At 40.3% G+C, this 16,299-nt stretch overlaps 1 non-coding gene across 1 annotated transcript; it reads right to left on the reverse strand.

Moving 5' to 3' along the window:
- Window positions 1-4,747: 4,747 nt before the first annotated feature.
- LOC142437705 (small nucleolar RNA SNORA20) lies at window positions 4,748-4,877 on the reverse strand. The gene has a single exon (XR_012782235.1). It is a non-coding gene; the product is annotated as a small nucleolar RNA SNORA20 (small nucleolar RNA).
- Window positions 4,878-16,299: the final 11,422 nt, after the last annotated feature.

Here is a 16,299-nt window from a genome sequence, read left to right on the forward strand (position 1 = left end):
CAAGCCCTGCTTGAGAGGATCCCTGCCCAATAGCAACTATGAATTGACACTATAAAGGAAAAGGCAAGCTCACTGCCATCGAATTGATGCTAACTCATAGTAACCCTGCAGGACAGCGCAGAGCTGCTCCTGAGCGTTTCGGAGATTGTGCTGCTTTCCGGAAGTGGAAAGCCCGTTCTCCTGCAGAGCAGCGGTGGTTTTAAACTGCTGGCTTTGTGGATCTTTTCCCAACTCATAGCCACTATGCCACCAGGGCTCCTTGAAGGAATGCTAATGAATGGAAAATACGAGTCCCTGCTCTTCCCTTCAAAAATACTAATGATAAATGTAATATTCCATAGAGAATTTTTTACATCTGTTTTCTCTTGACAATTGATCCATATAGTATTATAAAAAATTAATCAAATGATTTCAATTATAAGTCATAGGTTTCCTCATGTGTATTTATAAGTAAAATTAAATTTTGTCCAATGAATCAAGCTTTCTTCTTATGATTTAAAGACATGTATATTCCATGTATATTCAGGTGGAATAAATACAATACATCGAAGAGTCCATGCCTTTGAATGGTGGTGCTGGTGAAGACTATTGAAAGTACAATGGACTCATAAAAGGACCAACTGATGAGTGTATTACAAGAAGTAAGGGCAGAGTGCTCGAGGCAAGGAGGCCAAGACCGTCTTAGCTGCTTGGACATACTGTCAGGGCAGACCAGTCCCTAGAGAAGGACATCATGTTTGGTAGGTGGCAGGGTGGTGAAATAAAGGAAGGCCCTGGAGAAGATAGATTGGCACAGTGGCTGCCTCAATGATCTCTGCCCTCGGAGCAATTGTGAGGATGGGGCAGGACCGTGCAGTGTTCATTCTGCTGTGCATAGCACTGCTATGGGTTGGAGTCGACTTCACGGCACCTAACAACATACATACACACATATTTATGTACATGGATATCCATATGTGTGTAAATATTTTCATATGTATGCTATATGTTCATGTGTACATATATTTTGACCCCAGAATGTGAAAATAAACAAACAAAAGAATCTCAGTCTGATTTGAACCAATGTTCACTTGTGAACTCTCATAGAATTAGTTTGGCTTAAGGCAGTGGTTCTCAACCTTCCTCATGCTGCGACCCTTTAATATAGTTTCTCATGCGGTGGTGACCCCAACCATAAAATTATTTTCGTTGCTACTTCATAACTGTAATTTTGCTTCTGCTATGAATCATCATGTAAATATCTGATATGCAAAATGTATTTTCATTATTACAAATTTAACATCAGTAAAGCATACAATATTTAATTGTATATTATGAAATATTTATCTCTAATTACAAATAAATGAAATTTTGTCTTGAAGCATGGTGTAGCATGGATAACAATCTTCACGCCTGGGTACTCACATGTGGGCCGACCTGCATGTGGGCGGACTCACCTGTGCTTTTCAATGGACTTAGGCAACCTGTGAAAGGATCGTTTGACCCCCTAAGGGGTCATCACCCACAGGTTGAGAACTGGCTTGCCTAAGGAGTTCCTTTAATGGGATCATTGTTTTAAAATGTCAGAAAAGCAAAGGCTGTATCACTTACTGGAAGCACTGGGTGAACACAATTACCAATTCCCTGTAAAGGACCTCCCTGAGGCTGCAAATGACAGTTTAAGCCCCAGACCCATTTGCAGGGATTGTCTCCAGTGAATCCCCTCTGACCATAGCGATGGGTGTGAAGAGCTTTGAGAGCAGGCAGAGCATTGTAAAGTTAATTATGACAGCTATAGTTAGGTGAAAATGTAACACTCTGCGATTTGATCTCCTTTTGGACCCATTTTAGAAACTGTTGCAGGTTTTAATATTTCTGCTTTCTTTTTCATTGAGGCTTTGATATGTTTGTCTAGTAATTTTTTTTCAATTTTTATTTTTTGTTGTTTATTTATTTTTAAAAATCATTTTATTAGAGGCTCTTACAGCTCTTATAACATTCCATACATCAATTGTATCAAGCATATGTGTACATATGCTGCCATCATATTTTGTTGCTGTCATCATTTCCAAAGCATTTTCTACTTGAGCCCTTGTTGTAAGCTCCTCCCTTCCCCCTACCTCCCCAACCTTCCTGAATCTTTCATCAATTATATTGTTATTATTACTTCATATATTACATTCCCCATTGCTTCCCTTCACCCGCATTTCTGTTATTCATCCCCTTTGGGGTTTTTTTGGTTGTTTATTTATTGTATGATTTCGTATGACTCTGTTTTGCTTTGTATGACTTTCCGACTATGAAGTCCAGACTAGGTAGATGTGTAGAGAGAGTAACTGGATGGAAGCATGGCAGGGAGGGAAGAATGGGGGAATGAGGAGCATAGGTGACTGCACAAATCTTAATGCAATGGGATTAATATTATTATTGCATGATAGATAAAGTATATTTCAGAAAAACTATTTTTAACGAAAGCCCTTCTTGAACAAGGACATTTTAAGGATTGCATCAATAGGTGAGACAGGAAGTAAGTTGGGTGGCAGGTAACAGTTGCAGTTCCTCTGAGATTTCTACAGAGGGGAAAATGCCAAGCTAATATCCCAACCTTAACACTAAAATCTCCATTTGAAATGAAAGTATTGAGTATTTCAGTGTCCTGAAAATCATAGTTATTTTTTCTACTTGTATCCAGATGGCCTTATTCATTTATGCATTTTCACACTGGCCCATACTTCCTTTCACATATTTCGTTTTCTGTTCCTTTCTCTCATGTGTGTCACAAATGTTGGAGCTTCGAGGATGCTCTGAGGACATGAGGAATACTGGCTGTGGGTTCTCATCCTCCTGCTGTAGATTCTGTAATTGTATTAAATCCAGTTCTTTAGGCCAAAGTGTAAATCCCCTGCTGTGCTTCCTTTTTAAAATGTAACTATTATTAGGGTGGTTAACACCTTAATGGGATGATGCGTCATTAATACAAGGTAAACTATGATTTCTAGTTCAGTTCTTCAGAGCTAGCATAGACTAGGACCCTGAGGAAATCAAAGGCAGGCTGAACAAGGATAGATTTTTATTTGCATCAGAAAAGGGAAGACCCTATAAAACAATTAAAATGTGTTGTGTGGTGGGGGGAAGGGTGAAGTGGGGACCAGAGAGAACAGAATATTGAAGAACGTGGAGTGTGCAAAGCCCACACTTAGCTCTCTCTTAGGTTTTGCCCCAAATAATGCCAATCAGTTAACAAGAAGAGACATGTACCACACTTGCCTGAATGTGTCGGTAAATTTATTTTGAAAACTTTTGCACATGGTAGGCAGTAAAAATATTTGTGGACTGAATGAAATTATCACCAACAGCCCTGAGCCATATGATAACTAAGTTAAAAATCCTTCTCATTAAAACACAGCTCTAAATCAGGGGGCCCTTTAAAGTCGACTGGCTTTTATTGGCAACAATATTGCCATCTGTCTTGAATAAAAGACTTTAAGGTCATTCTCTATAATTCTACATCCCATATTTCTGCTTGTGTGCTATATGTAGCTGCTTGGATTATATTTCCTCTATTTTTCATCATGGCTACATTTATAATGAAACCATCACTGTTGTTATTAGTAGGGAACCCCGGTGGCTTAGTGGTTATATGTTGGGCTGCTAACTGCAAGGTCAGCAGTTCAAAACCACCAGCCACTTAGTAGGAGAAAGACATGGCTTTGTACTCTCATAAAGAGTTATAGTCTCAGAAACTCACAGGGACAGTTCTACCTGGTCCTATATGGTCACTATGAGTTGCCACTAACTGGATGGCAGTGAATTTGAGTTGTTGTCCATGGCCATTCAGTCAACTGGGGAACATTATATATAGCATAAAAAGACCTTGCCCTTTCCAGTGTCATCTTAATAATCATGGATGTGCTTGAGTCCTTAGTTGTGGTTACCATTACTAATTATATTGATGACATTGAGTATCTAGCATGTGCCAGGCACTAGCGTAAGAACCTCACAATATCTTGGCTCATTCATGAGATCAACATTATTATTATTACCATGTGACACATAGGAAGTAACAGCTAGAACTGCTTTCTGTCCCATGCTGTGTGCTTCAAAATCAGGATGCTTACCTAACCCCTGTGATGCAACCTGTATTTGGCAGTGACAGGGCACCTGCCAAGGTGGTTGACAGTGAGACAATGCTGATGTGTTGATTGCAAATCAAATAAAGTGCCAAAATTCCCCAAGAAATAATAAACACATAGACCTTGTTGCCTCAGTCAATTTATGCGGAATTAGAACATACCCACTCTTCTACCAAATATGACACACAGGCAGCCCACAGGCATATGAAGAAATTTTCTTGATCCTTAGCAATAAGTAAAATGCAAATTAAAATAACAATGAGATATCACCTCACACCTACACTTTGGCAATATTCAATACAACAGAAAATAACAAATATTGGGGAGGATGTGGAGAAATAGGAAACCTTCTACATTGCTGGTGAGACTATAAAATTGTACAACCCTGATGGAAATCAGAATGGTACTTCCTTAAAAAAATGCAAATCCAAGAACAGTATGATCTAGCAGTCTCTCTACTAAGTATATACCCTAAAGAAATTAAGAGTATAGCATGAACACATGTCTACATCTGTATTTCTTGCAGCAATTTCCACAATAGCAAAAATATGGAAACAAAAAGCCCCAACTATAGAGGAATGGCTAAAAAAACTCTGGTACGTTCATACTTTGGAATTTTATTCTATTTTATTTTCCAATTTCCAGACCATGCAGAAGAGAGAAAATGATTATTCTCATCTCAGTTTACAAGGGCCCCATATATTTGATACCATTCATATAACTGCTCATATCCCTGAGAGACAATAGCAGAAAACCAATAGGAAACTTTGGAATTTTATATCAATAAAAAACATTGGTAGCTCTCTTAAGCACTGTAACACATGGACAAAACTAGAGAACAGTATGCTTAGTAAAGTCAATCACTCTTACAAAGGCACCATGGCCCCAGTAAGGTGACAGAAGCTATCAGTTTAATTGACAACAAGTTGAAGATATATACAGAGATTTCAAAAAGATCATGAAAAAAATTCCATGATGAACTTTTCATAGGGTGGATATCTTCCTTTTAAAAATAATATTTACTGTGTTTCGGGAGAAATTTACACAGCAGTTCTCTTTTAATATTCTTTAATAGCCACTGGTCAAAATTTTTACAATGTGTCAACGTCTTCATTATTTCCATTCTGTTTACTCTGTCCCCATTGATCTGGTTTCTGTTCCTTTACAGTCTTCGCATCTCTGCTTCTGGGTAAACGTTGACTGGTTGACCTCATACAGCTAATACTTTTACCCTTAATATTGTTCCTTTTATAAACCAACTGATTATTTGACTGAGTTTTTATGAAGGAATATTGGTGGTGTGGGTTATGAATTGAGCTGTGATCCTCAAGGTCAGCAGTTTGAAACCAACAGCCACTCACTGTAAGAAAGAGTCTTTCACTCTCATGAAGTGTTCAGTCTTGGAAACTCACAGGGGAAGTTCTACCCTGTCCTATGGGGTCACTAGGAGTTGCCATTGACTCAATGACCATGAACGTTGAGTGAGTCTTTGTGGTTTTCTTATATTGGTGAGAAGGTTGTTTAGTAATCTTTCTAAATATGCTGAAATTTACTTCCTAAATATAAAACCCTGTTCTCTGTATTTATTTAACCTTCATTTTCTTTACATATGTAAGTTCTGTAAGTTTATATATGTAACTACACCATTTCTTCCCTCTTATTGCTTTGAAGTTGCCATCATTTACAGTTTGATGTCTCCAGTTCTCTATTTTCAGTCCTGCAGTTATATCTTATTTTAGAAAATTCTTTATCTGGATTGTTGTCTTGGGGGTACTCTCACGCACCTTAACTTCGGATTGCTGTCTTAAGATAGTACATATGCAAATATATTTATATTTGAGGATGGGGAACTAGATCTATGTGCCTATATTTATAGGTTTAGTATTAAGGTGGTGGAAGGATATTGGTCCTCTACTCAAGTACTGCCTCAATGCAAGAATACTTTCTTCTATTAAATTGGCATTCTATGATGCTCACCCTCCCAACACAACCGCTGAAGACAAAGCAGGTGAATAAGCAAATGTGGTGAAGAAAGCTGATGGTGCCCGACTATCAAAAGATATAGCATCTGGTGTCTTAAAGACTTGAAGGTAAACAAGCGGCCATCTAGCTCAGAAGCAACAAAGCCCCCATGGAAGAAGCACATCAGCCTGTGTGATCACATGGTTCTGAAGGGATCAGTTATCAGGCATCAAAGAACCAAAAAATCATATCATTGGGTGCACACCTCCGTGATATGATCGCTGAGGACAAACGGGTGCATAAGCAAATGTGGCAAAGAAAGCTGATGGTGACCGGCTATCAAAAGAGATAGTGTCGGGGGTCTTAAAGGCTTGAAGGTAAACAAGCGGCCATCTAGCTCAGAAGCAACAAAGCCCACATGGAAGAAGCACACCAGCCTGTGCGAACATGTGGTGTCGAAGGGATCAGGTATAAGGCATCATCAGAACAAAAAAAATCTTAACTTCTTACCATAGTGAATGAAGGGGGAAGTGCAAAGTGGAGACCCAAAGCCCATTTGTCGGCAACTGGAGATTCCCTTGCAGAGGGGTCTAGGGGTGGAGATGAGTCAGTCAGGGAGCAATGTAGCACCGATGAAGAATACAGCTTTTCTCTAGTTCCTAAATGCCTCCTCCCTCCCTCCCCCCACTATCATGATCCCAAATTCTACCTTACAAACCTGGTTAACCAGAGGATGTACAGTGGTGCAGATAGGAACTGGAAACACAGGGAATCCAGGGTGGATGATCCCTTCAGGACCAGTGGTGAGAGTGGAGATACTGGGAGGGTGGAGGGAAGGTGGTGTAGAAAGGGGAAACCAATTACAAGGATCTACATATAACTTCCTCCCTGGATGATGAATAACAGTAAAGTGGGTGAAGGGAGACGTTGGGCAGTGTAAGATATGATAAGATAATAATAATTTATAAATTATCAAGTGTTCATGAGGGAGGAGGGATTGGGGAGGGAGGGAAAAAATGAAAAGTGAGGAGCTGATTCCAAGAGCCCAAGCAGAAAGCAAATGTTTTGAGAATGATGAGGGCAATGAATGTACAAATATGTACAAATGTGCTTTACAGAATTGACGTATGTATGGATTGTGATAAAAGTTTTATGAGCTCCCAATAAAATGATTTTTAAAAAAGAAAGAAAATGATGACACAATGGATGTATGGATTGTGATAAGAGTTGTACGAGCCCCCAATAAAGTGATTTTTTAAAAGGTGGCCATGCCATGCTGCCTTAGCTCTAAAGATGTGTCTACAGTCCATAAACTTCTGTTTGTTGTTTTCATTGTTTCTCATTTCTGTTGGCGTTTAATCTAATTCTTCCTTCTTCCTTCTGACATTCTAGATTCCCAGATTGCCAGTAGCATCTATTTCACTTGCTTACTCAGTTCTTTGTGCTAGGGGAGTTTTATGGTGTATGTGACTAAGCCACCATCATGGAACATCTCCCCGGAGTATGTTTTTATTACATTATGTGATTCAATTTTTTAAAATACAATGAGCAATCAAGTAGACATTACCCCCTGGTGCTATGGTATTCCTAATGCCCTTTGTCCCAGTATAGACACAAAAGGACCTTTATTCAACTCCATTGCCAATGGACCTGTAAGTCTTCCATTTCTCCTCTGCCTCTTTCCAGTACCTGTAACTCTATAACACCCTCCCCCCAGCCCCCAAACTTGAGTGCCTGCACATTGCTGTTTTGTGCGCAGAGCAGGGCTCTCTGGTGCTATTTCTGTGGGGAAGTAACCTTGCCTTGAGCGGTTCCTGTACTCATTTTTCTAAGCCAGTGAGCCTGAACCAGCCCCTGTTCTTTCCTGGAGCGCAATAAAGGTTACAACTGAATTGTGCCAGTTACACCCAGTCAGCTGCTGCCCTGGGCCACATCTCGGCCCCCAGGTCAGCGTTAAACTTCCTGAATATGGTCTGCCTTTTTCCTCCCCAATATTGAATGGTCATAGGTGGGGGTCTATTCTGCTAACAGATATAGCTACTGATTACCAGGTACCTACTCTGCACTTGGTACTTTGATCATGATTGCACCAATCATATAATATTGTTGTGAAATATGTCTGCCTATCTCTAATTTATAATTGGAAAGTCATGACTCATTTAGGTGAAGTAACACGCCCAAGGCACACTTTTAGAGAATGTCAGACTGAGATTTAAACCCCAATTTAAATCCGTCTGGATGAAAGATTGATGGTTTCCTGTACTCCACAGCTCCTCCCATATGTTCCTCTCTGCTTGCTGCAGAGTCAGCCAGTGATCCTAAATTATTCCCTCTGCTGCCCTCTTTCCTCTGCCATGAATAGCAGTTTTTCAGCTAGGCCCGCTCCCCTGTGTAGGAGGCCTCATTCGCATCTGCATTCACCTTTAGCCATGTTCGCTCCACAGTCCTCGGAATCCTTGAAGCTTATCCTGAGGAATCTTTCAAAACCAAGTGCTGTATTTTTATTGCACAATGTGACCTTGACTGCCTTGGCATGGAGTAGTGCAAAGAGCAAGGGCTTTGGAATTAGACAGACTGGAGCCCATCTTGTTTTTTGTCACTTGTGTGACCTTAGGCTTGTCACTTAGTACAGCTGAACCTTGCTTTGCTACTATCCCGAGGTTGGTGGGACAATTATGCAATCATGTTTATTACAGCCCTATGTCAAGGCACATAGTGGAGTTTTGACAACCTATTGCTGCATCTACTACTTGTAAGTGGCTTAGATAAAGTGTCTTGTTCATTCTAAGAACAGCATTATAAGATTTTGTACTTGATGACTGTCGAGCATCAAAGTCCCTAGGCATTGTTAGATCAGAAGAAGCTAATTCCCCACCCTGTCACTCACTGCCATTGCATGATTATGACAATGCTTTTCTTTTGATTCTATTGTTTGTTTGGTTTTTGGCAAGTATTTGTTTGTTTATTTTTTCATTGTACCTTTTAACATATAAGAAGGCACTTATTAAGTTGTTCCAAGAGAATGATGTCCTTTCCTGACTCTCCTTAAACACCTGAACTGTCTGGGAAGTTGTTCGTTATTCAAAAACAAATTAGGAAACATGCAAGGCGGCTTTTCTGTCTCTTTAACACGTATGTCAATTCAAACAATCTCAGTCTAACTTAAAAAAAATAGCCAAAATTATTTTTGAGTTAGTTTGGATAATTTTTAACATTTATTGAGCACCTACTAGATACTAGTTATGTATACAGACATATATATATAAACACACAATAACTATGTAGGCACATGTAAAAACTATATATATAAGTGTATATATATATGAAGGCACAAAATGTTTATAAATATATACTCCAAATAATTACACACACAGAAAGTAATTACGCACACAGCCAAAAATTATTTTGCTGGAAAATTAGAGAACTCATTATTAAACCAAAATATCCAAATGGGAAGCTGTTGTTCTTCACAACAGCCTTCATCCAGGTGCACATGCTTTTGAAGGCTGTGCTTTCAGCTCTCTTACCTTTCCCCCAATCAGTCTGCTCTGTGTTATTTGTGCGGCCTCAAGACAGCAGAGCTGGCACCCTCCAGGAACTCAGATCACGTTCTTATTGATTTGCTTTGGCTTTGGGGGGCCAAAAACATCAGCAGGGACAAGACCAGGATGAAACAAGGTATCCCGGAGAACTCCTCAGAAGGCAGCCCTCCTGCCCTTGAAAAAAATGAGCAGGTGCGTTATTAGGATGGAAAATAATTGCTTGGTGCAACTTTCCTGGTCTTTTTCTAAACAAAATTTTTGAACCTTCTCCATAATAAATACTCATGATGTTTTCATGTCCTTTGAGAAGGTCTGTCAAGATTACCCATTTGGAATCCCTCAGATTTGTTGCTATAATCTTCTAAGCTAACCTCTTTGCCTTAAATTCATCTGGGGTCTTCCAGACCTTTCTTAAGATTATTGAGCCACCCAGACCACATTTCACACGGGGCAGCTTTCCTGTAAGCTTCTACAAGGGGCAGTGATTTAGGATACATCTGCTTCAGTTGTGTTAAAAGTCTGATCTTAGACCTGGTCTCGGGAATCATTTTTTTCCATGACACAAAAGAATTCATTGTGGAAAGCATGCTCACAGGACCCAGACAAGAGTATTACTGAAAGAACTGGTCTGCAGCCAACCACTCAGAGCAGAGACCTGTTTAAACTCATGTGAACCCATGCCTATGGGTGTGAGTGCATCATAACAAGGCCCAATGAAGAGACCTGAGAAACATGGGCCTGGTTAAGTAATGTAAGTACTTTAACAATGGGGGGAACAAAGTTTTATGGAAATGCCAAAGAGGAAAAATGAATTCTGCTTCCTGAGTAGAAGGAGAGGACAGCTTCACAGGATCATAACAATGGCTGTTTACTAAAGTCCTTCCTAGGTGCCAGGTAAAAAAATAAAGCTCTTTTAAGCATTTTCTTCCCTAATCCCTCACAACAATCTTTTCATATGGATATTATTACTCTATTTTTTAAAAAGTAGAAGTAAAGTGGAGGATCAGAGAGCTTAAGTCCACTGTCCAAGGTCACCTTTCTAACCGCATTGCTGCTGAAGAACCTGTACACACAGCGAACTGGCACGTCCTTTCCTGAAATATGCCTGGCTATGTTTTAAACACCTCACATATATTACATCATTTGATCCGCACCACAGCGCTTTCAATACACAGTATTATCATACTCTTACAACAGATGAAGGAGCTGAAACTCAGCAAGAGCATGTAAGAACACGCATGTCGTCCCGTGTGCCATCAAGGAAGACCTGGAGGTTTGCTTTCATCAGCGTGATTCAAGAGTCCACATACAGACACGGTTCCACTTTGTTTTTAAACATGGTGGCGACATTTGAGCTTGATCTTTAGATACAGCAGCATTTCACCAGAGGAGGAAACTATTTGTGTCCAGGGTGTAAATCCGGGGGAGAGGAGAATCACAGGCAGATTAGAACAGAGCAGACAGAGCAGAGCAGCGTTTCTCAAACTTCAAACGCATGGGAACCACTTCAGATTTTTAAAAATCATTACAGAGACCAGGCCTGAACCTGGACCTGCTAAATCAGAATCTCTAGAGTCATATTATCTCTGTATGATTAAAATTAGCCTCAAGTGGGTCTGATGCTCACAAAAGTTTAAGCTTTATTTTACAAAACCAGGAAAGGGCTGGGTGGTCACACATTCTATATCCACTGCAGATTGAATTGTGTCTCCCAAAAACATGGCCAATTTGGCTGAGCCATGATTCTCAGTGGCTGGGCATGAAGCTAGTGCAAGCAAATAAAGGCAAAGCAGGGTACAGTGACAACAAGGAGGAATGAGTGTGAAGGAAACACTGTGGCTACCCACTAGACTACGAAAGCAGGGCACTGCGTTTGATTTTTCTCATCTGTGTATCCCAAGGTGGAGGATGTTACAGTGCATTGCTTGGCTGCTCCCCCCAGCAGGAAGACGTGTTTTCCCATAGCTGCCAGAAATGTTGACTGTTAATGGTTCTCCTCTAAGCCTCTTCTCAGGAATTGACCTTGATAGATGGATATCCCTAGATGCATTCATTTCCCTGGCCTGCAGCAAACCAAACCTGGGCATTATCGTCATAAAAGGCCTGGACCCTTGACCTCAAATCAGAGCATCTCTGAAGGGCCAGTCTCAGCTCTAGAGCTCCCGAAGAGATCACCTGAGGACGGCATCACAGCTCAACTTCTCATGCCTAACCCCGTTTCCGCGCATCCCTGGACAAATCTTGTGCACAGAGCACTTCTCAATAATCATCTAAGCACATTTATGTCTCACGGTCCGAATGCCAGATAACCCTCCTCTGACATCCAGTGCATTACCCCTGAGTGCTGCAAAGCTCAAGCAACATTTGTAGAGCTGGGTGAACACTGGACGGTGGAACAGTTGTTAACAAAATCAATTCAATTAGCAGATGAGAAGGAATAGAGACCATACCCTTTTTCATAACTTCAGAAGAGGAGGGCCTCCAATTAATAGCACTGTCATGTGGTGTTATTTTCTTGAAAGACAGACTTTTAAATTATTGCTGAGAGGTGCAGTAACAAAAATGTCTCCATAAATACATAACCATCAATCAGCAAACTTCTGAATTTCTTTGTAGCTGTAAAACCCACTAGACCTAAGAACTTTCAAATGGCTATTAAGTGCCCATTAATTTTCATCTGGCTAAATTAACCCAAAGGATGCTTTTTGTGTATCAGTTGGCATCTATCAAGTCAGGTGAAATTATCGTAGTGTAAGTATATCAGGGAACTATAAATGATATTATTCTTTGAATGCTGTAAGGGCAATCTTAAAACATGTAATCTTCAAAACTCTCGCGTGCTTCCTATGCCAAATCCCATTAGACTCAAGCTCTGGTTATTCTTCATGATCTGCATAATAATAACATTTGGTCTGAGTTGATATTACTTCCATTATATTTATTCTTTACTTTTCAGAGGCAACCAATAGTACATTGGAGATGGGCTATTTGTCCATTTGTACTACAGAATTGCTTTTAATTTGATACTGAATGACATAGATAATGTACCAACAGGGAAACTGCCTTGACTAGCAACCTCACGTACAACACAACAGTCCCAAGGACCCCAACCCATGTGGCTTCTTCATCGTTATCACGCTGGAATAACTAGGCAGATGTATTGTCGGTGAAAATGACTGCTGTGCCATCTTTTAGAGATTCAAAACACTCCTCAAGAATCTGCTAATAAAATTCAGGTACCCGCTCTCTCTACTAGGTCCTTTACATGCACTCTGAGTCTTCATGAGAATCAGGTAAGTTGATAAGTATTATTATTAATAAAAGACAAAACAAATTCAAAAAGTAAATAGATTACGCAAGACTGCACAGTGATTAAACCTTGGTGGTGCTGACCCGCTAACCCCGGGGTGGTTGGCTTGAACTCGCCAGTTGGAGGACGTGCAGGTTATCTGTTCCCATGAACATGGACAGGCTCAGAAACCCAACATGGAGTCACGATGCGTTGAAGGTGACTTGATGGCATAGGTTTGGCCCGTGATTAAAGTAGCATACCAGCAATTCAACGTGAGAAATAAACTAGCAGGCCATAAAGGGCATGCTTCACTTTTGTTTTTCATGTGACTTCAGTTGGCAACAGCAAAGGAAATGCAGCAATTCAAAAGGTAAGTTTTTCGACCCCAAGTTGTCCCAGAGAAATCAGCTAATTGCTGTTGATCTGGTGACAACCCATATTTTAGAAACCCGTTAAAATGAAAAAGTGCATAAAACCATCGCCACAAAGAGCCACCTATACTCTGGAAGGAGGTCTGGGTGGTACAAATGGTTCACATACTGAGCTGTTCACTGAAAGGATAGAGGTTTGAGTCCTCCCAGAGGCACCTCACCGGGAAAGCCCAGAGATCTCCTTCTGGGGGAAAGAACAATAATAATAATAAAAACCACGGCCATTGAAAATCCTATGGAATACAGTTCCATTCCAATACACGGGAGGTGATCATGAACCTGAACTGACAGCTGGTCGGTTACGCTCTTTAACAAGTAGACTCTATGTTAGAAAAGAGAACAATCAGGGAAATTGTCTACGTGAACTTTGGCCATGGAAAGTTGGTCAGTGAATAAGAAAGACCTAAGAAGGGATGTATTTGACGAAGAATATTGAACGTACCATGGACTGCCCAAAGAACAAACAAATCTGCCTCAGAGAAAGCACAGCCAGAATGCCCCTGAGAGGAGAGGATGGCAAGACTTGGATGCACTACTGTGGACATGTCATTTATTGTTGGAGATGCACATCGTGCAAGGGAGAGAGTCAATGAAAGAGACAAAGATCCTCAATGAAATAGACTGACCCAGTGGGCGGGTTCTAAATCTAATAATTCATAGGTTATAAAAAGTGCAGGTATTCGATGCAGAGGTACACACAGGGACCACAGAGATACCGTATAAGTGTCATCAACAATCCAAAAGAGAAGCAAACATTTGGTACTGTCAATTGAATATGTAGACCCCAGAACTGAAAAAGAAAGTTTTTAATAAAAAAATTAAAGGCTCCTACTTGTAATATTTCTGTTATAGCGCCACGAGGAAATCAAGTCAGTTTGTCCTGGGCATGTCACATAGCTGGCTTTCATGGAGTAGAGAACTAATAGTTCCTAAGCAAGAAAGAGCAACTATTTGTCAATAGGGGTTGTGGGGACCTAAGATATCACTATACCTTGAGACAACACTAGATATGGCTCCTGTCATTTCATTTGCTCCATTTGTCCCTTTCAGAATGTGGAACAGATATTTGCATGGATGTAACTGATTGTGGAGGCTGGAGTGTTAATCCATCAACAATTGAGATTTCTCCAGGTCTTTGTATATTTTATCACTGAGTATAAGACTAAGGCTAAGCGGATCAAATCTCTTATGGAAAAGTAATTTATATGACTGAACAAAAGAGTAGAGAAAGGTGTCAGAAAAAGAAAGAAAATGTCGAGAAAAAGGCAAAATAATGAATGAGTTCATGGACATAGTTGATAAATCACTACAGCCTGGTTTTCTAGAAAGACCCTAGAGAAAGGCAAATGATGAATTTGCTAATGCATCAACAACTACAGCGTGTTAAATAAATCTGCTTTGAAAATTATTTTGTGTAAACTGATTTAATATTCTTCTGTGGTAGATTATGGGATGTATTATAGATAAAATAAGCAATACATGTGGTCCACCTTATCATCAATAAGACATATCACTCTGAGTCCTATAAAACTGAAAAAAAAACCACTGGGAAACCCATTCCCCAGAGACTTTTTCAGTGTTAGATGACTGTACCACTAACCATGTTTAACCAGTGGCCCTGGCCACTCCAGGAAAAGAGCTTGAAAGAGGCTAAGAGTACGCTTCTTTCTCAGTGACTTTTGAGTTAGAGGAATGACTAACATCTTGCAGAATAGTTAGAATTCTGAAGAGTCTTAACAAGTTCGAGAAGTTAGTCATAAACCAATGAAGTTGCAAATATGTTAGGTCACAGTAGCTTATTTAGAGAGAACACCCTCACAAATACATGAATGAGGACATAAATGCCTAAGGGAACAAATATATTAAGAAAGGCTGCATGCCTTTTTATAGAGCGCTATAGAAAGCACTTTCATTATACTCTGAAATAGCAAATTCACTGGCATGGAATTGATTCTGACTCATAGTGATCCTATAGAACAGGTGGGTTTCCAAGACTGTAACATTAAAAAAAATCATTTTATTGGGAGCTCGTACAACTCTTATCATAATCCATACATCATTTGAATCATGCATGTTTATATATACGTTGCCTTATTCCTTTCTAGATATTTATGTTTACCAGCTTTTTTTCCTGCCCCCTTTCTCCCCCACCCTCATAAGCCTCCAATAGATTGTACATTGTTATTTTCATCTCTCACACCGACTGCTGTCTCCCTTCCTCCATGTTCTCTGTGTTCTTCCCCTTGTAGAGGGGTACATGGTTATGTGTCAATCATTGTATCGGTTCCCTCTTTCTCCATTTCTCTCCCTCTTTTCCCCCTACCGTTCTGGTATCACTATTCCCACTCCTGTTCCTGGATTCTGTGTGTCTTGAGCTCCCATTCCTTTCTATACCTGTGTACATGCTCCAGTCTAGTCTGAATTGAAAAGCAGCACTGGGGACATGGTAGTGGGGAGTGAGGAAACCTTAAGACAATTGCTGTAGACAGAATGGGTGCATAAGCAAATGTGGCGAAGAAGGCAGATCGTTCCCGGCTATTAAAAGATATAGGGTCTGGGGTCTTAAAGGCTTGAAGTTACACAAGCCACCATTCAGCAGTGAAGCCACCAGTCCACATGGAAGAAGCACACCGCCAGTGTGATCATGAGGAGTCATAGGGACCGGGTAATAGGCATCAGCAGAGACATAACAAAAAAAAACTGTAACCCTTTATGGAGGTAGAACGCCTAATCTTTTTCTGAGAGGTTGGTGGCTTCGAATTGCCAGCCTTGCAGTTAGTAGCCCAATGCATAATCACTTCACCACTGGAAAACCATAGTCACTGGAATAAGCCCAACTTGACTTTGAATCACAGGTCTTCCACTTTCTCTATAGATGAGTTCTCCTGCTTGGGTGCTTTTTCCTACCTCCCTTGAACTTCTCATTTGTGAAAAGGAGGTAATAATCCTTGCATTGCACA

Source organism: Tenrec ecaudatus, chromosome 1 (genome assembly GCF_050624435.1).
Source record: "Tenrec ecaudatus isolate mTenEca1 chromosome 1, mTenEca1.hap1, whole genome shotgun sequence".
Taxonomy (NCBI): domain Eukaryota; kingdom Metazoa; phylum Chordata; class Mammalia; order Afrosoricida; family Tenrecidae; genus Tenrec; species Tenrec ecaudatus.